The sequence below is a fragment of the Zosterops lateralis genome, assembly GCF_965231275.1.
Source record: "Zosterops lateralis genome assembly, chromosome: 11".
Classification (NCBI taxonomy): domain Eukaryota; kingdom Metazoa; phylum Chordata; class Aves; order Passeriformes; family Zosteropidae; genus Zosterops; species Zosterops lateralis.
In genome coordinates, this window is record NC_139771.1 from 20235306 (window position 1) to 20259914 (window position 24609).

The 24609-nt window shown below is 40.9% G+C and overlaps 1 protein-coding gene across 1 annotated transcript in view; it reads left to right on the forward strand.

Annotated features, from left to right (window-relative positions):
* The window catches only part of LOC310913719 (contactin-4), a 276613-nt gene that overhangs the window by 37662 nt on the left and 214342 nt on the right, over nucleotides 1–24609 (forward strand). The window contains exon 2 of the mRNA XM_083869370.1: nucleotides 627–671. The gene's annotated coding sequence lies outside the window, so the exon portion shown is untranslated. The remainder of the gene's footprint in view (nucleotides 1–626; nucleotides 672–24609) is intronic.

Consider the following 24609-nt stretch of genomic DNA (forward strand, 5'->3'; position numbering starts at 1 on the left):
TTTCCTTCTATTTTTTTTTTTTTTTTTTTTCTGCATTTCTGGTGCCCACTGAATTCTAGTTTCATAAACATCATCTCCATTTGCCATATGTTCTCTCTGTGTGACCCACACCCAGCCACCAACCATGTGAAGCTTTAGGTTTAAGGCATGTATTAAATAAATGTATTAAATAAATTCCCTGTGTTTTTTTTCCTATTTTTTTTTCCAATTTTATTAGCATGTGGTTTGGATGATCTAATGGGAAATGGCTCTGCCTCAGCATTTTTTGTGGGATTTAGGTTGAGAGCTGTGCTGAGTTATCAACTGGAAGAGTTGCAGCGTTTAATGAAGTCAGAGGTGGAAAAAAAAATTAAAAGTTTGAGTCATCCCAAGTAGAAAGGTTGAAGTTCAGGGTCGGGGGGATGGAGCAAAGCTGGAGGTTTTGGAAAAGAGACCTCATGGATTGGGGGGAGCTGAATCAGGCAGTGGAAAAGGATCTGAGCAGGTCACTGCTGTTGTCTCGTGGCACTTGGAAAATAGCAAATAAAAACCATCCAAGGCAAAACAAATTAACAACAACAAGAACTAATTTAGTGCCTTAAAATATCAGTATAACCAATGTTCTGTTTGAATTTTTGTTCTTTCAGGTGTTGGAAATTTGACTGAAGGCTGCATATCATGCACTGGAGAAGGTAACAATTCTTTAATCCTAATTCTGGTGTGTTGATGTTAATTTCCCTTTATTTTTAACATCATTGCATTGAATGTCAGAATCTCCTTTGCGTTGTTTGTGCTTTAAAGAATTTGCCCTGGAGTTTCTCTGTGCCCTGACTGGGGGTTTTGATTTCCCCTTTTTAAAAGAATCTATAAATCTGTGTTTATGTTGCATTTATGCAATTCTGCATTGGAAGGTTTATGGCAAATGTGGAATATAATAATGCCCACAGCTATTACTGTAAACAAAAAATTGTAAGTGATATATATTTAACAGGATGTATGGAAGTTATAGAATTAATATTTTTCAAAAGGACATTGATATCTTGGTATCAATGATGTTTCAGGGGCTTTTTTTTTTTTCTGATTAGGTTCTTATTGTTCTTGTCAAAGAGATTTTCAAAATTGGTGTTTAATCATTGAATGATTGACTCTGCAATTGAATTTGTCTAAAAAAAAAAAACCTGTGGCTTTTCTGAAACTCAAATTTTCTTAATGGCCTCTCAGTTTGAATGTCAAAGGGAATCAATCTTGTTAGTGGAGAGGTGGGTTTTTTTTCTATAGAACCTGAAATTATCTTTAGGGGTTTTTTTGTTTTGTTTTTTTGTGGGTTTTTTTGGTTTTTTGGGTTTTTTTTTGTTTGTTTGATTTTTTGGGGGGTTTTTTTGGTTTTTTTTCCAACATGCTTTTAAGTCTGAATTATGTTGTTTCCGAAGGAGAACAAGATGTTTTCAGAGCTTGCAATTGTTTGAAAAATAAATGTTGTCTTAGTTTTAGATGTCATTGCTGTATCTGTTCAGAGAGACTACAGATGGTTTCTGACAAAAAAAATACTTAATTTCTTAATTCTTGGGAGTTTTTTCCTTAGTCCTGGGTGGTGTTCCCAATGAAAACTGAGGATGGAGATCAAGTAAATATTCCCATTGAGCCTGGCTCTTTGGGAACGTCCTGTCTTGGTGTGAGGTTTTTCACAGACAGCACGATAAATCCTGTGATAGATCACTTTCTAGTCTTCCTGGTGCTCTGAAAGGAACAGCTTATTTCTTCATATAAAAGATAACTTTGAATAATGGACTCCTCATCCCTTTGGACAGTACTCCTAAATTAGCCTCAGAGCTCCTTCTCAGGTGAAATCTCATTTTCAGGTTCCCCACAGGAAAAAGGAGCCGCTGATCCCCATTTCATGTGGGAAGTGTTTTCAATCTGCTGATGAAAAGCACTTGTGAAGAGTTAGGCAACCTTGATTAATTGAGCCTGAATAAGAAGTGCAGGATCAAATCTCAGGATATTATTTTTAGGCTGCAGCCTTGTGTTCTGCATTCCAAATCCTTAAATGCCAGTTTGATAGGGAGTGTGGAGGACTGGAGCAGGCAGTTCTGGGCACGCTGGAAATGGTTTGCAAATGCTGACACCAGCCCAGACAGGAGGATGGGAATTGCTTTCTGTTTACAGAGCCTTTAACTCTTGGGTAAACACTCCTTATTAGTGAGGATGTGACTGGAATTTGGGTTCAAAGCCTCCATTCTGGTGATGCCTTAGGATTTTATTTTTTATGTTTTTTAATACATTAGTAATCCTACAATTCTTTAGTGCAGAACTCCAAACTCCACACACAGTGGGAGCTGCTGCTTCCCCATTTGGGGCAGACACAACAATTCCTCTCCAGGCCTGGCAATCAAGGACCCCTCACTGCCTCAGGCCCCAGAGATGGAAACAAAAGTGACTTGGGGGCAGCAAACTTAGGGTCAATGACTTCATTACCTGGAGCTGGAATTGGGAGATGAAGCCCCAAAATGCAAATGGACCAAACTGATCAAAGTGTGAAAACCCCTGACTTGTTGTGATTTTTCTGCCCTAAATGTCCCTGAAGGCCCTTCGATAAATAAAACAGCTTTTTATTCCCTTAATTCTGTCTGGGGTCTGTTTTTAGGTGGCCTCAAAAGGCATCCCTGGCACTGGCACTGAAGGGATATTTGAAATAAAAGCTGATGTGGGGAAGCACTTGGTGAATGTGAACATTAAAAGGTGCCCTATGGGGTGTTTAGATCTGGAAATGAGGCAGAATTGGGTTTGTGTGGGGAGTGGGGACAGCAGTGTCACCCAGGCTGCTGAGATGTCCTGAGCAGTGAATTTGTGTGCCCAAAGTGAATCTGTCCCTGCCCCAGCCCTGGGTGCCAGTGTCGTGCTCTCAAAGAGCAAACGCAGCGTGTTTTTGAGAGAAAAGTGGTCCCACACTCTGCTGTACTTGCCAAAATGACACATTTGGGGACTGCAGATTCAGCTTTTATGCATCTCTCATCTCTGGGGGAGGGCAGGAGTTTGTGTCCCACTCTCCTCAGCCTTGCTGAGTCAAAGCCAGGCCCTGAGGAAACCAAGTTTGGGTTTTTGCTTCTGGTCCTGTGGCTCAAAACTGACCAAAAGTGACTCCAGGAGCAGGGATTTGAAAAGAAACACTTGTGTGCTCTGTAGTGGTATAATTACAAAATCCTACTTGATTACCTGTCAGGCTAATTAAAACAGTGACAGGCCAGCAGTCCTCTTAGAGTTTGTAGCATCTGTGCTTTGTATCCCACAGCCAGGCTCGGAGTGCAGTTTTAATTAGAATTATTACCAGCAGACAATGCCCAGTTGTGCTGGAGGAACATCCTAAAACTGAATGTGCTGGCTAAGAGCTCTGGAAAAGGAGATTTTTGATGAGCAGAGTTTGAAAAGCAGTTGGTTTCAGGGTATGGTTTGATGAGATTGGGACTGGTTTTGTCCACTGGCAGTGTCCCCTTTGCCTGGTGTGTCACTGTTTTGTGTGTGGCAGTTCCAGGTGGGAACAGGCTCAGCTGGAAGTGCTGGGGGTCAGTGTGTAAGAGGATTATTTGGATGGGCACTGAACTGCCTCCAATGTGGAGATTTTAGATGCCTCCTTCAAAGCAAGAGTTGTTTGTGATCTCCAGGCATCCTCCTGCTCCCCAGGATGCCCAAGTGTCCTCCTTGCCTGGCTCCTCGTTGTCTGACACATCTGCCACCGTGTCCTCCTCCTCTTTTCCCAATCCTCTGAAAATCTGTGTCCTTTCTTTCCCTCTTTATTATCTCCCACTCCCAGACTGATTCCCTTCTCCTGCTTTTCTCCTTCTGCCATCCCTTTCCTTGGCTGCTTCCTTCCCTCTTTATCCTCGTGCCACCCAAAACCCCTCCAAAATTAAAACAGAGTCGGTTGTTCTAAAGTAATTCGTTAAACTGAATCGCCAAATCTGCCACTTTATGGTGGATTAAGTTGTGTTTTTTAGAGGAAGAGGAGAGAGAACATCCTGACTTTGCAGCAGAGTGAAATGGCAACATTTTTGATAGAACCCTGATTGTAATTAATTATTGCAGAGTCTTCATTTTTCTTGAGACTTGAAATATTTGGGTTTGTTTGTTTGTTTGTTTTAAACTTGACTAATATTTAGGATGGAGTCCTCTTGACTTGACTTTTCGCTTTAAGATGATGGTAAATACTTGAACAAAAATTGGGATGAAGCTGAGTTCAGTCACAGGTGCCTGGCCAGATCTTTTCCTCGCAAAGAGATTTTTGGAAGAACAGGTAATCACCAGGTGGTAACTCGAGGGATGTGCCTCATTCCAGCATTTCAGAGTATTTTCTCTCAGAGAAAAGATGTGAGATGCGTTGTCCGTGTTCCCTGAGTGGGAATATGGGGCTGAAATGACACTGAGGAGTGTCTGGGAAGGCAGCAAGGCTGTTAATTCTACAATCTGACACCAGAAATACTTTGGCACAGAGCGAGTCTGCCCTTCTGCACTTGTTTGATATTGTAAAAGAGATTATTGTGGCCTTACAAGAAGGTTAAGATGTCGTGAAGTTTAATATACTCTGGAAACAGTCCCGTTAAAGCCTCTGCTGCTCGTGATTGATGAGGCAGGTTATGATGGGAGCTCTCAATCTCGTGTTTGTGTGTGCAAATTGCCATTTCCCCAGCCTTTTCAAGGTTGCTAACTTTATCTCGTGGTGCAGCCCATATTTAAGGATTTCATGTTGAATTAGCCTTTGATTAAGGGCAAGGGAAGCTTTGATGATAAAATGCCACTACCAGTGGACTGGCTTGGAATAACTTATCAATCACTCTCCATGACTGAGAGCACGTTGTGGACATGAGGGTCACCCTTTGAGGATTAATTTTTTCCGAGATAAACAGCTCATGGCTGTTGGATGATTATGGTCAGAAGCAATTATGGTGTTTTTAAACTGTTCATTACGACAAGAAAGAGTCACTAAGACAGAGTTTTAAGCCTCTGCCTGAATAGCTGGGTCAGGATGTGTCAGCCTGGATTCCAAGGTGGTGTTGGGTGATAGGAGTTGCTGGGAGTTCTGCCACAGGTGGGTCCTGGCAGTTTGTTTTCCCTATATTTATTTTTTTCCCTCTTATTAAATTAATTTCTGCATCTCTTAGGCGAGTAACTCAAACATCTATTTGTGGAGTCCCCTGTAAACAGCAAACATCTATTTTCCAGATATTCTATAGAGCATTTCACAGCTGGTTTAGGTTCCAGGTGTCACTGCCTGTTTCTCATCCTCTGGGCTCCAGATTTCCATTTTTTTTTATGTCTCCTTTTTTTAATTCCTGCAACACTGTCATCAGCTGAGCTGGGAGAATGGACCAGCAGAGTGTGATGCTTCTCATGGCTGGAAAAGTGGTGGAGCCTGAAATCCAAAGCGTTTCTGAGATAAATTCCTATTTAATAATAATAATAAAAAAGCCCCAAACAGCAGCGATATGGGCAGCTGCTGTCACAAGCACTGCTGAGAAAAACTGTCTTCTGGAGGGATTAGTGTAGTGAGGAATAAACTGCTGAATCACTGGGAGCAAGGGGAGGAAATAGAGAGTGGAGAGAAAAAAAAAAATAAATAAAATGGCTGCTGGGATTCAATTAAAATCACAGTGGGATTTGCAGTCGGAGATGGAACATCCGTCATCCTGGATCTCGTGGTGGCTGCTGCCTCCAGGGCTGCTTAAAGTGAGTGTAGAGCTCCTGAGAAATGCTGGAGTGGCAGTGCTGCAGCCAGGAGAAGTCCTCATTTCCTCCCAGACAGATGTGTTTTTTCCCCAGCACATCTTAGAGTTTGGATTGCTGCTCACTCTTCAAGCACTGACACTTTTTTTTTTTCATGGATTATCCGAGGTGGGAGTTGTAGTTTGTCCTGCAAGGTTGGAAGAACATCCTGTGGGATGCTGCTTGGGCCGTGGGGCTGTAAATCAATAGAGGGAGTTTTTTTGGTAGTTTTTTCTTCCAATTATTTGGATTGTTTAGTTATTTTCATTATTTAATGAGGGGCTGAGTGGCTTGAAGAGCCTCCACTTGTGTCATCAGTGATGTCCATGGTGCAAGTCCAAAAAAAACCCCAAAACACCCCTAAAAGCAGCTCTGTCCTCTAGTGAAGGACACAAAATCAGGTTTGGAGATGGTTGGATTGAGAGTTGTAGTTTGTCCTGCAAGGCTGGAAGAAGAACATCCTGTGGGATGCTGCTTGAGCTGTGGGGGCTGTAAATCAATAGAGGGAGTTTTTTGATAGTTTTTTCTTCCAATTATTTGGATTATTTAGTCATTTTCATTATTTAATGAGGGGCTGAGTGGCTTGACTTGTGTCATCAGTGATGTCCACAGTGCAAATCCAAAAAAAAACAACCCCAAAATGCCCCTAAAAGCAGCTCTGTCCTCTAGTGAAGGACACAAAATCAGGTTTGGAGATGGTTGGATTGAGAGTTGTAGTTTGTCCTGCAAGGCTGGAAGAACATCCTGTGGGATGCTGCTTGGGCCGTGGGGCTGTAAATCAATTGAGGGAGGTTTTTTGATAGTTTTTTCTTCCAATTATTTGGATTGTTTAGTTATTTTCATTATTTAATGAGGGGCTGAGTGGCTTGAAGAGCCTCCACTTGTGTCATCAGTGATGTCCATGGTGCAAGTCCAAAAAAAACCCCAAAACACCCCTAAAAGCAGCTCTGTCCTCTAGTGAAGGACACAAAATCAGGTTTAGAGATGGTTGGATTGAGAGTTGTAGTTTGTCCTGCAAGGCTGGAAGAAACACATCCTGTGGGATGCTGCTTGGGCCGTGGGGCTGTAAATCAATTGAGGGAGTTTTTTTGGTAGTTTTTTCTTTCAATTATTTGGATTGTTTAGTTATTTTCATTATTTAATGAGGAGCTGAGTGGCTTGAAGAGCCTCCACTTGTGTCATCAGTGATGTCCATGGTACAAATCCAAAAAAAACCCCAAAATACCCCTAAAAGCAACTCTGTCCTCTAGTGAAGGACACAAAATATGGTTGGATTTCAGTCAGAATAAATCCCACCATAAATTTCACTTGGCTCTCAGTGAGCGTTTCTTGCTGCAGGTGGGACAGGAGGAAGGTCTGTGGCTCTGACCATTTCTGAAATGGCTCCTTTGCCATCAAATCTTGTGTTAATCATCTCAAATGCCTCCAATGCGCCCTCAGCGATTCGAAATAGCATCAATTAACATTTAGGAAATTAATTTCCCACTCCTGGAATATTAAACATTTACTTTAGAGATGGAAATGAGGCGTCCTGACTGTGCAGCTCTCGTGCCCCTTTTAACCCACATCCTCAGAAGGCAGAAATAAAATTGCTAAATTGGCAAACACGAGGGTTTGTTCTGGTGCTGGAATTGTGGGACGTGGAATTGTTGCTGCCAGGTTTGATACTGCACCAGTGGCAAGAAATTCTTTGCTCAGATTCAAGGCCAGGGGTGGAACTGGATGAGCTTTAAGGTCCCAAACCAGTCTGGGATTCTGTAAAACTGAGAAATGTGGCTAAAAATTTGGAAACCCCAAACTAAAGGAATGTCTGGATGAAACTCCTGATGTTGCCAACACCCTCCTGGTTCACTGTGGGACACTTTGATTTTACTGCTCCTTTTAAAGAGATTTGATACCTCAAAATAAACAGAAACAAAAGTCATTCAGAAAATCTGTAATTCAGATTAATCTTCGCTTGACAGATTAAAATATTTAGTCTTAATCTTTGCTACAGCTCATTTTGTCATCCTTTTAATTCTCAATAAAGATAAAGATATGATTCTGCATAAAGGTGTTGGAGTGGGAGTCACTCAAGAAATGTTTCTCTGTCTTTATGTTGGTCTTGGGTGCAAATTTGCATCCCTTGTCCCCCCTGGAAGTGTTTGGCAAATGGATTCATTGCTTCAAGGGATCCATCTGCCAACTGAAGGGAGGAGAAATATTCCTTTGGGTCAATTTTGTACTTTTTTCTTTGAATTTTGAGTCTTAGCTCTTCAGGATCACAGTTGTCCTTATTGAGAAGGAAAATAAGATGGTTTTGGTTTGTTTAATTCATTCAAACTGATCATCGTTCTTGTTTATACCATTTTAAGAACAACATATTTATCTCCTCACTTGGAAATGCATATTTTGTTTGATTTCTCTTAATGTTCTTTTTAAATTATTATTCTCCCTGTGACATGTTGCAAATTCTGGTGGGTTTTGTTGCATTTGGAGGTGATGCAGTGCAACTGCCCCACTCAAAGTTTTCTAGTAAAATGTTATTTTAGGCTTTATTGAGTGGCAGCTGTCCTCGATACACCATGTGGCACAGAGAAGGAATTGGAACATGACTCACTTTTTATCTCCAGTCTGTAATTCCTCCTGCTCTTTTTCTCAACACTTCAACTCCCTCAACCCTTCTAAATCTTTTAGGAGTTATCACTTGAGTCTCACAGCCACTATTTTCATTCCTCTTCACACCAAACAACTCCTGGCCATCAGCTCTTCCCTGTGTCCCTGCTCCTATTAGATCTGTGTTTTCCCCTGTGCTGCTGACTCAGTGCCTGTAATCCCTGTGTTTCCAGACTTTAACTGCCCATTATTGCAATTTCCAGAACACGGAGCCATTGCAGGCAGTAAAACCGCATTTCATGCGCTGCTGAAGTTAATGGGAATTTGGATCAGCTTTTTTTTGGTGCCCTACTTCAAAGCAGTTCAAAGATCTCTTATTTCTTCATTTTCCTCTTAATCTTGGTTCCTCTCATTCCACAAGAATTATCACAATTCTACTGTATCACCTGCTTTGATACAGGAGATCTTATCTTCAGCACAGTCCTTGAAGTCTTTTTTCTTCCACAGGAAGCAGATGGGGAGGGGAAAAAAAATGTTTTCATGCTGAACAGATGTGTCCTGATTTTCTTTATTTTTATTTAGGTTTTGCCACAGTCTGTTATCCTAGAATTAAAACACCTCATCGGAGGATGATGATGATTAGAGCTACCTCTGGTTTTGTGGGGTTTTTTTTTTTTTTTTTTTTTTTTTTTTTTCCCTTTAATATGTCACTAGAGCATCTCTTTCGCCTTTTCTTGGAGACTCCTCTGGCAGCACTGAAGCTGCAGTGGGTTGTGCTTTGTTACACCCCTGGAACTCAAGCCCCCACTATTATCTCATATTGGTAATTCTTTTTGCTGCAGCTACAGGAATGTGTTGCTCATAATTTCTTTTTATGCATCAAGATCTTACACTGTCTGATCTTCAGCTTTCCAGCATTCCAAATGCCTTGGCTGTGCTTGGGGCCGCCTCGCTCTGATTTCAGGAAGTGGAAGATTGGTCACTTAGGGAGAAATTCTTCTCTGTGAGGATGGTGAGGAAATGTGGCTGCCCCTGGATCCCTGGCAGTGCCCAAGGCTGGGCTGGATAGGATTTGGAGCAGCCTGGGACAGTGGAAGGTGTCCCTGTCATACCAAGGGTGGCACTGGATGGGATTTAAGGTCCTTCCCAAACCAGTCTGCAGGTCTTGTGCAGATCCTGTTCCCTGAGTACATTTCACCTGCTGGTTTTCAATTAATTTAATCTCAACTCTGTTTCAAATCAAGGTGTAAGTGGTTTATTTCAGAGGGTCTCTGCGCATATTTCTGTGGTGAGATGTGAACCTGGGCTCTCCCCAGCAGCCTGGGCTGTGAGGCAGCATCATCACCAACCTCAGGCCAGATCTGAGCTTTTCTCTCTCACAGAAAGCTCTCAGCTCTGGAAGTTGAGCTGTGGGTTTGGGCTGGGCTCAGCCTGTGCTGTGCTCTGTGTGCAGTCCCAGCCCTTTGTGGCTCTCAGACCCAACGTGGGGCTCTCTGGCTTTGGGCTTTGCACAGGAATCTCCCCAGGAGCTCCTCTCTCATCTCTGCTGCATTTCCATCTCTCTGTCTTCAGTGCTTCCTTCAGTGCAACTTGCTGCAAATCACAAATTGTCCTCTGGCCAGGGACCTGCACTTTGGGTTTGCTTTTGAGACCTTTCCCCACCTCCTCACACTCTCTGTTTACCATCTGCATTTTAGAGCTGGTAACACATTTCATGTATTTTCATAACCCTTTATGCCGTATTTCCGACTCGGTTAATTGCACTAAAGTCGACTTTCTGCAGTAACGCAAAGTGCTTGCAGTCTTTTTTTTTTTGTTCTGTTCCAGCCTGTAGCAGGGGAAAAAAAAAAAAAAATCACCACTTTCCAGATGACTTTCATTTTCCTTCCTAAGCCATTTTCGTGTCATTCCGCATTCCGCCGCGCTCTCGGCACTAAAGCTCTTTATGCCGTGGTGTATTTTTAACTAATGATGTGTCACTGTACCAGCTTGGATTTTCTTGTATCTATTCTGTAAACAACTAAAGTTCCTTTTGAGGGGGAGGAGGAGGAGCAGAAGCGGTGCCAGGGAGTTACAAGTTGTGCTCGTCTTCATGCGAGCAAAAAAGAGATCAGACTGGCCTTGGACCAAATTAATTAAATGTTCCATTTAGTGGAAGATGTCAGTGAGGAATAGATAATTCTTCCCATCTGAAGGCGCTTGGCTGGAGGAGAGGAACATCTCTGTGTGAGCAAGAGGCCTCTGAATGTTACACAAATGTCAGAACAGGAGGGAAAGTTCTAAGGCTGAGCCTCTGCTGGGGGATTTTATCTCCTGGCTGCGTTTTCAGCTCCCACTTTGCCATTACAGGAGCAGCAGGATTGGGGATTGCAGGAGCCAGGAGGACCAGAGCATCAAAGGATGCTCAGAGGAGTTATTCCTGCAGTGCCAGGTCCAGGAGGGATGGGAGGACGTGTGGATTTAAAGGATGAATGGTCAGAGTAGCTGGAATATTTATATTTCATGATCTGCTAATTTGAGGAGAGAAGGGTAAAACCCTTTGGGATTCAAGGGACTGGGTCAAAGTAAAACAACGCATTGACAAGAAGATTTTTTTTTTATTCTTAGCAAAGTGTAGGAGGAAGCTGCAGTGCTCCCTTGTCTATAATTTTCTGTCATAATTGAATATAGCTGTACTTTCTGAAACTTTATATATCCATAAAATCAGTTACCTGGAATATGTCTGTTAAATGGCAGTGCTGTAATCTCACATGCTGTGGAGCAGGTAACTTTAATAACCATTTCCTGATGTAATACTGCCCTCTGCTTAAAGAATCCCAAACTTCATTGCAGAGTTGTGCACTTAAAGCACAACTTACCTGAGTAAAAATATGTCTGGTTTTTATTCAGGATTTTACATCATTTGGGGCTGGAAGGGATTTGTGGGATGCAAAATGTGAGCACTCACTGGGTCAACTCTACTGCAGGTGGATTATTTTACATCATTTCTGGTGGTACAGGATTCTCATTAGAGCTATAAAAATAATGTGATTTTTTTGCTAGAATAGCAAAATTTTTAGAATAGCTAGATTTTTTTTTTTTTTGCTGTAAAATGTTTATATGAATTTAACTTATTAACAGAATCTTGATTAGAGGTTGTTTGGTAAAAGAGCTAAAATAATTTAGGTATCCATGAAAATCAAAATGGCCCATTTTGATTATTCTGCTTGAAATAAATGCCTGGAAGGTGAAAAATTATTTGCTTCTCATGTGAAATGACTTAGTGCACTTTGTCCTGCCACTGCACATCAGACCTGGCTTTGCCCCCAGCCCCTGTAAGTGTATTTTTTTATGGGAACACATATTTCCTGTGGGACAGCAGGATCTTAAATAATTCCTCTCACAGCGATGCAGGGAAGCAGTTCCCCATTTCACTTCATTTCTTTATCAGTTTCTGATCGTCACAGACAAAAGCTGGTTCACACTGATCTTGGTTATCTACAGCTCTGCTTTATGGCAACATTTTGGTGAAGATTTAAACCTGAGCACAGTTAAACCTTCTCAGGGTTTGACCAGCTTGGTGCTCTCAGTGATGCTCTTGGCACCTGGGGCAGCCAAAACTTGACAAAATAAATACATGGGAGATGCCACAAATGCAAAGAGAGGGGTTGAGGCAGAAGCACCACAGCACAGAGATGTCTGGCAGGGTTTCTGCTTCCCAACACGAGTGAGAAATATCCAAGGCACAAACATCATCAGCACTTTTGGATTTGTTTTTTTTTTCCTCCCAGTTCACCACGTCACTCTCAGCTCCCTTGGTGGAGCCTCAGCTTGTGAGCACTCAGGCATGGCTCAGCCTTCACCACGGAAATAAACCAGCTGGGCTGGGAGAGATTAAAATATTAACAAGAGAATAATCGAGATATTGAGTCCCTGACAGGTGTGTGATACCAGGTTATCACCTCCTGCCCGCAGAGGGGCTGCTCTGGGCAGGAGGGGAGGGTGAGATCACAGAGCCTCAGCACTGGGAGAGATTTAAATTGGAATTTGGGGAGAAATTCTTCTCTATGAGGGTGGGGAGGCCCAGAGCAGCTGTGGATCCCTGGAAATCTCCAAGCCCAGGTTGTCCAAGCCCATGGAGCACCCTGAGACAGGGAAAGGTGTCTCTGCTGATTCAAGAGTTCAATTCTCAAAGCCTGGAGTTGGTGACACAAAGTGACAGAGTTAAAGCTTGGTGTTCTATATAAATATTAAATGTGATCTGTGCTGCTTTATTAAGGAGAATCTGTTTGGCATTCTGGTACAGGGGAAATAATTTGGTCCGTAGTGAGTCCATAAATTAGGGCTGCCTTATGCAGCACCACTGATTTATGCACACGAAGGTTTGAAAATGTTCTAGACATCCTGAGGAGGGTTGTGTGGCTTTGGTAAGTTAAAAAATGGCAAAATAACTAAAGAATTACATTTATAACGCTCTTCTTCCCAAAGGATTCCATGCTGTTGTACCATAAGTAAAACACCGAGAAATTTATGAAGTATTTAAGGTCAAGAGTGTTTCAAGCTCTCATCTATCAGATCTGACCGGATAATTCACAATTTGTAATTATCGGGCTAATTTAGCACGATTTCCTCGTAATGGAATGTGTGAGGATTAATATCTTGCATTTTCAGAAGTGAATTGGTGAACATTTGTCTCCATAAAGACACAAGAGAAAGCAGGGAGACGTGGAGAGGTGCAGGGGCAAGTGTGATGTCCTATCCTGTGGAATATGGAAAGGATAAATGGAATTTGAGTGTATCAAGTATATGAGAATGACTGTTAATGGATACTGGCACCAAAAGGTTTTTCCTTCCTTTATTTCCGTTTAATTTATATCATCCAAATAAGATGTAAATCTGCCAGCTTTGCAGTCTCAGTGGGATTTATTTGGGGTGCCCCAACTCCTCACATTTAAAGCATTTTTTTCTGTCTGGAGGCAGAGTTGTAGGTGGATTTGGAGCTTCCACACTGAATTTCAGTGGCCGCCTCCAAGGCGTGCTGCTCTCTAGACTGATTTTAACTGGGGAATTAATGCTTCCATCATCTCTGAACACTCTTTTTTTTTCCCCACAAAGATAGTTTAGGCTTACAGAGGTGTTCTCAATATATAATAACACCATGTCTAGAACACACCCTTTAATTAAAACAAAGCAGCTCGAGAAGAACAAAATAAATCCACCTCTAAAATGAGTAAGTGCTCACAAAGCTTCCATTTAATCAATAGCGGTGTCGGCGGTGATTGTGAAAACTTGGTTTTAATCAGGGATGTTTTCCCTGGCACGGGCTGGGGGTGGAAAACACACTGATTAATTAATTTCTATTCCTGGAACGAGCCAGCCTCTCCCAGCAGAGCTAACCTGAGCAGCTTGGTGACAGGGCAGGACGCAGTGGAAATGTGAAAATGTAAGAAGTCCCTGAGCTGATGTCGTCAGAACCCGCGGCCGGAGCTGATTAATGAGTCCAAAAGAACAAGTGGCAAAACTTGAGTGCTGGGAGAACCTGGTGCTGCTTTTGATGTAAAGAGTTTATTGAATTTTTTTTTTTTTTTAATTTTTTTTTGCCTGGCTGGGAGTTATTTTATGACTTTTCCAAGGAGTAGTTTTGATGTTGGGGCTGTTTTAGACTGAGGAGTTTTGCTGTGTTTGATTTGTGGCTCCTCCTGTCCTTGCTCAGCACAGGATCCTGGTTTGCTGTGCCCACAGGAGATGGGAAAGGTAACCAGCTCCCTTCTAGCAGCTATTGATGCACTAGTTGCATATAATTAGGGATGTTAACAAGGGCATTATTGTGCTAATTATTATGCCTAATTACAGGGGAAAAACTAGAAAATTTCATGGCCACTTTCTGCTAGACAGAACTTAGAAGCTTTCCAGAGACTAAATACATTAATTAATCTACTGTGCTTGTTTAAATAGAAGAATGTACTAAAATATTTTCTGTTTCATGAGGGGTGGAAAAAAAAAGGAGAAATAAGAGTAAGCGACCTTTCTGGAGGAGTAACCTATTTAAATAAATAAAACTAAATAAATATAATCAGAGAAATGTAGTTTTTAATGATCCACTTGATAAAACAGCCCAGCAAAAGGAACTGTAGGAGAACAGGATATAAACTGGAATGTGGGGAAGAAAAGAATGAAGAGGGGAAAGAGGAGATAGAAGGGTTTTGTCTTGGCTTGGGTGGCAAAACTGGGTGATTGTGGAGCTCTGGGATGGGCTTGGAAGGACTCAGAATCCACCTTGTGCCACCTGGAATATCCCATGGAGAAGTTCCTCTGGCACTTTGTGTTGAGGGATGGCCAATTCCAGAGTGCCAGGGCTGAAACCATTCTGCAGGAATTGGGATGAGGGGGATGATGCCTGTGGAGCATCTCCTGGGGTTTGTATGGGATTAAAACCTCTCTGTTAGGAACCTCTGACCCCAATTTTTCCCACTTCTCCAACTCCACGGGGGTGGATGGACTGACACAAAGTCCCACTGCTGAACTGCCCGAGTCTGAAAGCCCCTAAAATCCCCCTCAACCAGTTCAGTGCCTTGTTGGACCCGACAAAAACCGCACTGACGTTCGGTGCCGTCACTTTACGCACCAAGAATTTTGGGTGGTGCGTGAACGTAAATACTTTTATTGGACAGCTGCATTTTGCCTTTTATTCATCAAAACTCGGGGCTGGATGATGAGCTCCACTGAGAATGGCAGGAACTGTGAAGAACTTCCATTGTGGGATGTGGTTATTACAAACTGTAACTCAACTTCCCTTTAGCGCTGCATTCGCGACTTTATCCTGCTGCGAATCCAGGCAGAGATTTTTAAGAGGACAAAAACTCCTTAATTTCTTTTTTTTTTCTCCGAGTTTATTTGCACAAAAGTGGTAAGAATCCCAGCCTCTCTGTATCACTTGAAGGAGTCAGAACAGTTGGATCATTTATTTGATGGGAACTTTGAGCTTGGTGTCATTAAAGTAAGAACAATTTGTACTTCTGAGAGGTGGAACTTCACCCATTTCTACCCTTTTTCCAGCCCTGCCACAATTGCTGTTTTTCCAAGAGATCGGCGCTGGGAAATCGTCGAGTCAAGAAGATCTTGTGCACCAAAAGCTGAGCACTCCAATCAGTTCACTCAAATATTCATTAGGAGAGCAAACCCCCGCTGATTGTGATGAGGATTTTGTCTGCAGAAAGCTTTTGTGACTTGGTCTCGAGTGGTGCTTTAGACTTCTGAAGAGTCTTTCAGAATCTTGGCTTTGAGATAATCTTTCCTAAAAATAATGCAAATTGCTCTAAAAACCTCCTTCCAAATTGGTGGTATTTTTTTTTTTCCAGCGGGTCAAATGGACTTTGGACAGGAAACTTTTATTTTCTAAAGGTTTTTATTTTTAGGATAAATACATTTTTTGTGTGCTTGCAGCTGTACTGCATAAATAGCCTTTGAATCACGCAGGATTAATTAGGATAGCCGTGTTCTGACTAAATTAATTGGATCATCTAAAAATTTACCCCTTTTTCCTGAAAGCCATTCCAAAAAAAAAAAAAAAAAAAAAAAAAAAAGAGTAGAATTTGCAGAATATTTAATTCAGTCTGGAGGCAAAACGTTGCACAGAGAAAGGGAGGCTGCAGCGAGCACTTTCTTGTTTGACTGCCTCAGAAAAGCTGTCACTTAAAAGGCCCAGAAGCTGCCAAGAAAAGTTTGTGGAATCTCCAGATTCGCTTTTTTTTTTTTTTTTTGTCTCAAAAAGGGCTTTGAATAAACCTAAACTTTTTCTGACAGTGACATTTTTTGGGATTGTGACATTTCCTGGGAGTTTTGGAGTGAATTTCCCTCTCCCTGCTGCCCCAAGGGATGGGTGAGCACCAGGGGAACAAGAGCAAAGACTAATGATGCAAATCATAATTAATGCTAATTAGAGAGCGGGACTGCAGATGGAGGAAAGGGAAATTAAAAATTTGGGGGCTGAAAATCCCAACAAAGTTTCTGGAAAGGGCAGGAGTGACCCCTGGGGCTCCAACCCTCACATCTCTGTGGCACTGGGGAGAAATGATAATAATAATAATAATAGTAATTAATAATAATTGTGCTAATTGTGATAAAAAGTGTGGGAATGTTGGTCATTGCCCATCCCAGCAATCTCCATTTTTAGATATTTGGCACTGCCAGGACTTTTCTGCGTCTTGCAAGGTTTTGAAAGGAAATTTTCAATCCTGAACAGAAATAATAAAATTTCTGAAATAATATAATTTCTATATATGAGATGTGTTTTACCAGGAATAGTGTTGGGCTCCCCAGAACTGGATATTTCCCCTGACTGATAATTCATGGACTGGAGCTTTGCTGAAAAAAGCAAAATTTCCAACTGGCCTCGTTGTGATATTTGGTTTACAAGTTAAAATAGGACATTTTGAGTTTTATTTTGGCTTTGGAAAAGCTCAGTGACTGCTAAAACTCGTGGCATTAAGGGCCTGAAATATTTCTTTGCTAATGTCTTTTAAGACTAATGCCTGGAAATGTCTGTAATTCCCTGATAAGTTTTAAGGGAAATGAAGGTATTAAAAAAAAAATAAAAATAAAAGAAGGGAAAGCAGTGTCCCTTTACTTGTATAATGCAAAAGTGTCAATTAAAAAAATGGCAGCTTCTGGAATGACAACAACATTGCCAAGAATTTTTATAACTTACTGTATTAGTGAAAGCATTTGTCTAAAAATGATGAGCTGTACGTGAAAGCTTTCTGGGAAACGTGAGGCTTTTCCATTCTATTAAATACCTTTTAGAAGGGATGAGTGCCTCCAAATGTTTGTCCTCTCGGCGCTTAAAAGGCTCAGCACGTCCCAGAAGTTGCTGTGTTTTATTTTATTTGTGTGTGTGTGTGTCTCTCTCTGCTTTTCCTGAAATTATGTCTATTTGTGTCCATAAATCTTTGCTGCGCTTGTGCTCTAATGAACAAAAAAAACTTCCTGCGGTGCTCCCTGAGTTAGAAAATCCCCTTTTTTTAGTCAATTATCGTAGCGACTGCTTTATGTAGGGTTTTATTTTTTTGTTTTGTTTCTTTATTAGTTACAAAAATGGATTTGAAATGGCTTGAAAATAAAATATTAATCCGTTTTCTTTTAAACCTGTAGCCCTCTAGTCTGGTACAGCCCAACGCTCGTTAGAAATAATTTGGATATAAATGGGATTGTAGCAGGATTTCAGCTCAGAGCAGTAATTACGAGTAAAAGCTTTGGTTACACTCAGTTGTTGTTGGAGAAGTTGTTAAAACCAGCATTAGCAGGGAGATTATTAAAGCACAATAAAGTTTATTTCAAGGAAGTTCCAGACCAAGATCTGGAAACAGCAAGGAAAAGGCTGAACTGGAAATATTCAGAATGAAGAGCAGGGAGAGAAAACTGAATATTTGACAGGATTTTTTCAGGAGGGTTTGTTAAAAATGGGGCAAAAAGGACAAAATTTTCTTGGGATGAGTATGAGTTTGTAGGGTTTTTTTTCTATACATATATATTTATTTATGTGTGTATTTTATGTTTTTATATTATTTTATATTATTTTTATATTATTTTCTGTATTGTTTTTATATTACCTTTATATTATTTTTATAATATTTTATATTTTTATAATATTTTATATTATTTTTATATATTTTATATTATTTTTATATTATTTTTATATTATTTTTATATTATTTTTATATTATTTTTATATTTTTATAATATTTTATAATTTTTTTATAATTTTTTTGACATGACTTTTTGTTAAAAATGGGGCAAAAAGGACAAAACTTTCTTGGGATGAGTATGAGTTTGTAGGTTTTTTTCCTATACATACATATTTATTTATATCTGTGTATTTTATATTTTTATATTATTTTTATATTATTTTCTATATTATTTTTATATTACTTTTATATTATTTTATATTATTTTTGTATTATTATTTTTTATATTTTTATAATATTTTATAATATTTTATAATATTTTAATTTTTTTTTTGACATGACTTTTTGTTAAAAATGGGGCAAAAAGGACAAAACTTTCTTGGGATGAGTATGAGTTTGTAGGGTTTTTTCCTATACATATATATTTATTTATCTGTGTATTTTATATTTTAATATTATTTTAATATTATTTTAATATTATTTTATATTATTTTTATATTAATTTATATTATTTTATATTAATTTTGTATTATTTTTATATTATTTTATAATATTTTATGTTCTTTTTCTCTATATTTCATTTATAATATTTATAATATTTATTTTACTTATTTTCCCTATATTCATTCACTATACTTTAAATTTTGCTTGGATAGCAGAGAATGTTTATCATCCATCCTGTTAAGAGGTGGGAAAAGGAAATAATCCAGGTTTTTGTGTGTGTTTGTGCTCAACACTGAACCATCCAAAGGAGCTGCTTGACCCAGCTGAAAAAAGCCAATAAATAGTTTAAATTTTGTGCCTATTTAGCAAAAAATCCAAGTCACTCACTGGAAATAATTCATAAAAATGTGAAAATAGAGCCTGTTGCTCCCATCAGTGCTTGTTCCAACACGTATTTTTCTTATTTAAACTTATTTTCTTGAATTCAAAGCAGAACCTCTTTTCCCCCTGTTTCTCACCATTCCAGCCTAGACAAATCTTCATCCTGAATTTAGATATTTATGATCTTTATTTCTATTCCCAAAAGGATCTTTGGAGGAGCCTTTAATTCTCCCATTTTGGTGCACAAAAGTTCACAGAGAGATAAAACCAAGCCTGAACTCTGACTGCAGGGCTGTGTTTTCACAGGAAAGGGAAAAATCTGTGTAAATAAACACTAATTACCCCCCTGACAGGCAGCAAACCCCCAAATCTGGATCCATTTAGGAATCCAGGCTTTCTCTAAGCTGTTTTCTCCCAATAATCCATTTTCCGCATTTATTAACCCATAAATACATTTTTATAAATCTCGATGACATTTGGGTATTTTATTAACCACAATAAATGCCAGGGCAAATTGAATTAAGAAAGCTTGTAATGTGCTTTACTACCAGTTTTCAGATTTTGCTGAGCTGTAAATGGTCCTGTTTTATATCCAGGATAAATCTGTTGGAGGACTGCAGGAATAATTCTTTTTTTCTTCCTTGCCAGAGGCCCTGACCTTTGGATTGATGGGTGGTTTTTTAACAGCTTCACCTCTGTCTCGTTCTCTCTGATTTGGGAATAATTTGATTATCTGCCTGGAGCAGTGTCCCAGCAGATGCGAAGCCCTTTAGGTGATGGTACAAAATGTCTCGTGGTGTTTGGAGGGAGTTGGATAAAGCTGGAACCCACAAACACCTTGCAAAACTCAAATTCTTCCTGGTATTTGTCCTGTTCTTTCACTCACAATCCCAAAACAGGTTCTAAATGTCCCCAAAATGTGGGAAGGAGACAAGATCTGATCCCAAAAGTTGAATTTCTTCCAGGTGAGACCCTTCCCTCTCATTTCCAGAATAAACTTGGTTATTATGAACAATTTGCAGTGGATGCACAAACCCAGATTTGTCTGGGTGAAGTTTTTCTGGTCTCCGGGTGAAGTTTTTCTGTGCTTGCTCAAGTAGCTTTTCCAGAAGTTCATCCTTTCCTATTTATCCTCCTTTTTTTTTACATTTCCTGCCCAACTCTGAGCTCGTAATGTTTATTTACATGCCCCCCATGCTCTTGGCTGCTGGGGATGATCTTCCCTTCCTCAAGTGTATTTTTTTTCCCCCCCAAATATTTGTATATCAGAAAGGCAGAGCTGGATTTAGGATTTACCACAGTGTGGCTTTTCTTGTGAACCCAATTAATTTTCTCTCAGCTAATGAAGTACAATAACCTCATTATTTCAGGAAGCCACTTCACTTTTAGGGTAGCAAACCCAGTGCTTGAGTCGTAGCTAAAATTGGTGGAGCATCCTTGGTGAAGACACTCATTTAACTAATTCTGGATTAACTTTTGCTTCTGTGATCACTCTCTGGTTTTAGTTACATGGCTGAAACACCTTTTTCCTCTGGGTTAGGGAGAAACTGTGTGAAGCTGAGAGGAAAAATTGTAATTGTGTGTCCTGGAGGTTTTCCCCAGTGGCTCAGGGAGGTTTTCTTGGTTTCCTGGTGCTCCAGGTGCAGCTGGAGGATGCTCAGGCTCTGGGTACCACTCAGAGACCACATCAGCCTCAAGCATCAGCTCAACAAGAAGAGGAATAAAGAGTGTTCAGGTGAATTCATGATGTGGGGCTGAGAATGAAGAGTGGGAAGGACTTTAGGAGTTTATTAGTGAAAAATTCGCGCTTTTTTTGTTCATTTTTGCCCAGCAGGAGCTTCTGCAGTGAGTGAGGGGCTCCACAAGCAGCAGCTCCAATAAACCAGAGCAACCCCATTGATCTCCAAGTATTCATAAATACAAACTGCAGGCAATTAGGGAGGCAGGAGGATGGGAGAGGCTCAGAATAAAAAAAAAAAAAAAAATATTCTGTATTCATTTATTTATGTATTTCTCTTTGTCTCTGAAGCACAGAAAGGCCACACCATTTGTTTGTATTGACTTAAAGGTCTCATCTGAGGAGGCACCGAGCACCTCATTCATTTATAAATCCTTCCTGATCTGTTCTTTTCCATGGATGGGAGAGGAATAATGCATTTAACAGCGAGATCAGTGGAACTGAACATCCTGGGAGGGAGAGGGAAATGTTCAAGGCTCCCCTGGATTGTTTTCTTGGTTAGGAGTAGTGCAAATGTACTTTATTTGCATTAAATATTCTGTTATTCTGTTGTTTTCTGAAGTGGAAGGTGGGCCAAGGGTTGGAAATTACTCCTTGCTTTTTATTACAGCAGAATTTAACTCTTGCAGGGCTGGCCCTGGCAGTTGGGGAAATATGAGCTGGTGAAGCCAGGTGTGATTTGACCCAGAAAATGATCTCGTGGGACATTTTTGTTGTGTCTGCAGAGAAATGTGCTGGAGAGGGGCTCGGTTTGGAGATAAGACCCTCCTTAGACTACCCAGAGCTCACAATATCTGTGCCTTTCTCCAGGGAATCTTCCCCATTTATTTAGACCATTTGCATGGAAAAAAAACCCCACAAAATGCAAAGTCATTTCCTGCAAGAACCTCAGCTCCAGGGGTGGTTTTAGAGCTCTTTTGCTTATTTGTAGAACCTGGGTCCTCTCCTTAAAGATGTGAACAATGAGGGATGCTGACAGCACCAGCCTGGGTGTGTTTGCTGTGTGTTTTATTTTATTTTATTTTATTTTATTCCTGGCTGAGGAGGAGGCTGGCTGGAGACAGACACATCTGTCATCTCGCTCCTGGTGAGCACACATGAACTCCTTCGCCTAAAACGTGGTTTATCTTGTCTCGTTTTATGAGTCTCCTCAGAAGTGTTGTAGGTGTGAGGAGCTTATTTTGGTTGAGGCACTTATGCTGCTCCTCAGAGCAGTTCAGCAAAGAAATCACCTTCGCTCCTGGCAGGACGTGGCGCGTCCATCATTCAGCATTGCTGTGAGTAATGTCCTCGATGATTTAAAACGCTTTTATGGGCACATTTGTCTCCAGGAAAGAGCAGCCATTGACCACTTGCATACTGCATTGCCCCAGAAACCAAACAACAGCTGAATGTTCTTGTCAGACTCTGCTTTATGGGTTTGGTTTTATTTTATTTTTTTTTTTTTTTTTTAAAGAGAGAAATGACTGGCAGGACCTCCCCTAACATTTCCCATTCCTTTTTTTGTCTTTCTTCTGTCTCTGGTGTTGGGAACACTCCCCAGCCTCAATTCTGCTGAGCAGCAGCATCTCTTCAGAGCATTTTCATATTCCAGGATTTATTCAGAGGGAGAATAGAGCAGAGGCAGTGTGAATGAAGTTTATTTTATGGATATTTTACACATGCTGGTCTTAAAATTGGGAGTTTTCAAAGAGTTCTTTTGGCTCTGAACCAGCCACCCCTTGTGGGAGGAATCCCAGCACCTGCCCTGGACAGAGCCATGCAGGAGGGAAATCCTCTAAATGCTGCTGCAGGCCAGTCTTCATAACTATGGGATTTTCAACAGAAGATTTAAAAGGGCTTAAGGAAAAGAAAAATAAATAAAAAAATTCAGCTCCAATTGAAGGTCAGAACAACTGAAATGGAAGTACTTTGAGTGCGATAATCTGCGCTGGTATTTTATGAACTGTAGCTTTGTATCCCCGGGTCACTGTTTTCTAGCATTGATCACTGTAATCCGAAATCATTTCCCTTCTGTAAAATGGGCTGCCTGTCTGCAGTGCTGATCCTGGGAGAGAGAGAGAGGAGAGGGAGGAGGGATTCAGGAGAATCCCTGAGGACAGAAATGCCTCCCTACCTGTGCCCAGGTGTCCCCCCTGCCCTGTCCCACCAGCTGAGCTCATGGAAAACTTCAGCTCCCAGCAGATACTTTGCAAAACAAAACCACAAAACACTTCTGGGCTAATCCAGCACACTTTGGTTGGAAATAATTGCTTTCCTGGTAGTTTTTTGTAACGTTCATCATGCTCTTATTCTGTCTTCCCTTACTCCCCCGGCCTATAATTATGTTTTGAAACAGAAAATTTTGTACCAAGACGAGCACAAGTGTACAGCTGTTCCTTTAGTCCTTTAAATGTGTGGAACACCATTGATTGAGCTGCTCCCTCATTAGCAGAGCTGTTGGCGTGAGTGCTGGGCCCAGTGCAGACTGGTTCAGCTCCATTTCACTGGTTTGTTTGTTTGTTTGTTTGTTTGGAGCATTGAAAGCAGCAGGAAATGGTGACACATTCCAGCAGCCACTTCAGAGGTTTGCAGAACTCGTTGACTGAAGCACGGGGGGAGATCTGTGAATGTTTGCAGCTGACTTTGCTGGATTTCATTATCCATCTTTGTAAAATCACTTGGTGGGTGATGAGTTGCCCAGAGAAGTTGTGGCTGCTCTGGAAGTGTCCCAAGACAGAGCTTGGAGCAACCTGGGACAGGGGAAGGTGTCCCTGCCCATGGCAGGGGTGCAATGAGATGAGCTTTAAGGTCTTTTCCAACCCAAATCATTCTGGGATTATAAAAGAACAAGATAAAAATAAGGTTGAACTGAAAAGATCCACAGAAATGTTGTGTAATTGCTGTCACCACCCAAAGGTCTCTGTCAAACCCAATCCAGACCATGGGAGATGCTGGATTTCCCCCCTGCCATGGCAGGTGAGCACTCCTGGCAGAGAGTTTGCACTTAAAGGGGGTATGGAGAGAACTGGAAAATTGGAGAAGAATTTTCAGAGTGAAGCCAAAAAACAACCTCACTTCTAATATTTGAGTTTTTCCTGGAATTCAGGAAGAGCAGGAATTTCTCCCACCTTTCCCCTCTGTCCTCTCTTGCAGCTTGAAGGAGCCACAAGCAGTGCTGGAAGCCAGTGATAACTCAGGGTTTTGTTAATTATAAATTGTCTGTTTTGATTTGAATCGCTCTTGCCTTTCCTCATCTAAAATCAGCTGCTTAACTTGACTTTGAGTGTTCAGTTTGTACTGACCAGGGGGCTCTATCTAATATATAATTGAAGTATTTGAAAATTCTACAGGTTGCTGAGCCTTTGTGACGTGCAGGTTGACTTCCAAACGCTGTTCTGCTTTTTCCTTATTTACAATGCAGAAATTAATATTTTCTTTACAAGAAATTAGTTAGGAAAAAAATCTGAAAAATCTGGGCAAAAGATTGAGCTGGAGAATCAGTGGTTGGATTAATATTTGTGTTTCAGTTTGGAGTTGGGATCCTGTCACACTGAGGAGCTCAGGAGATACTGTGGGGAATGAACTCAAGAGGAGTTTCACTGCAGGTTTGGGTGGCTGAAGTTTGGATGGTTTCTCCTCTTTTTGCTGCCTTGTAAATCTCAACCAAATGGCAGATCCCCGAGGGGTTTGGAGCATCTCTTCCCTCAAAAGATGCTGTGGTTTGGCTCTGGTATTTACTGTGCTAAGGAAGGACTGCAGTCCATGCAGAAATTTGAGTCACCGGGACTTGGGCTCAGTTTGGAGCTGTACAAGTGCAGCTGGTTCATTAAAACAGCCCCTTTTCCCTGTGCTGCCCAGGCAGCCCTGTGGAGTGGCTCTGGAGCTCTCATCCCACCCATCCCCAGGGAACATCAGAGCTTTCTCCACCTGCCTCTGCCAGAGCTGCCAAAAATCCCTGCTTTATTTACTGCTTTTTTCATAAAGGGCTGATGAAATCACACTTATTGGCAGACTTCACAGAAATGGAGCCTACAAATGGATTATTACAACTTTTATCCCAATGACTAAATTATG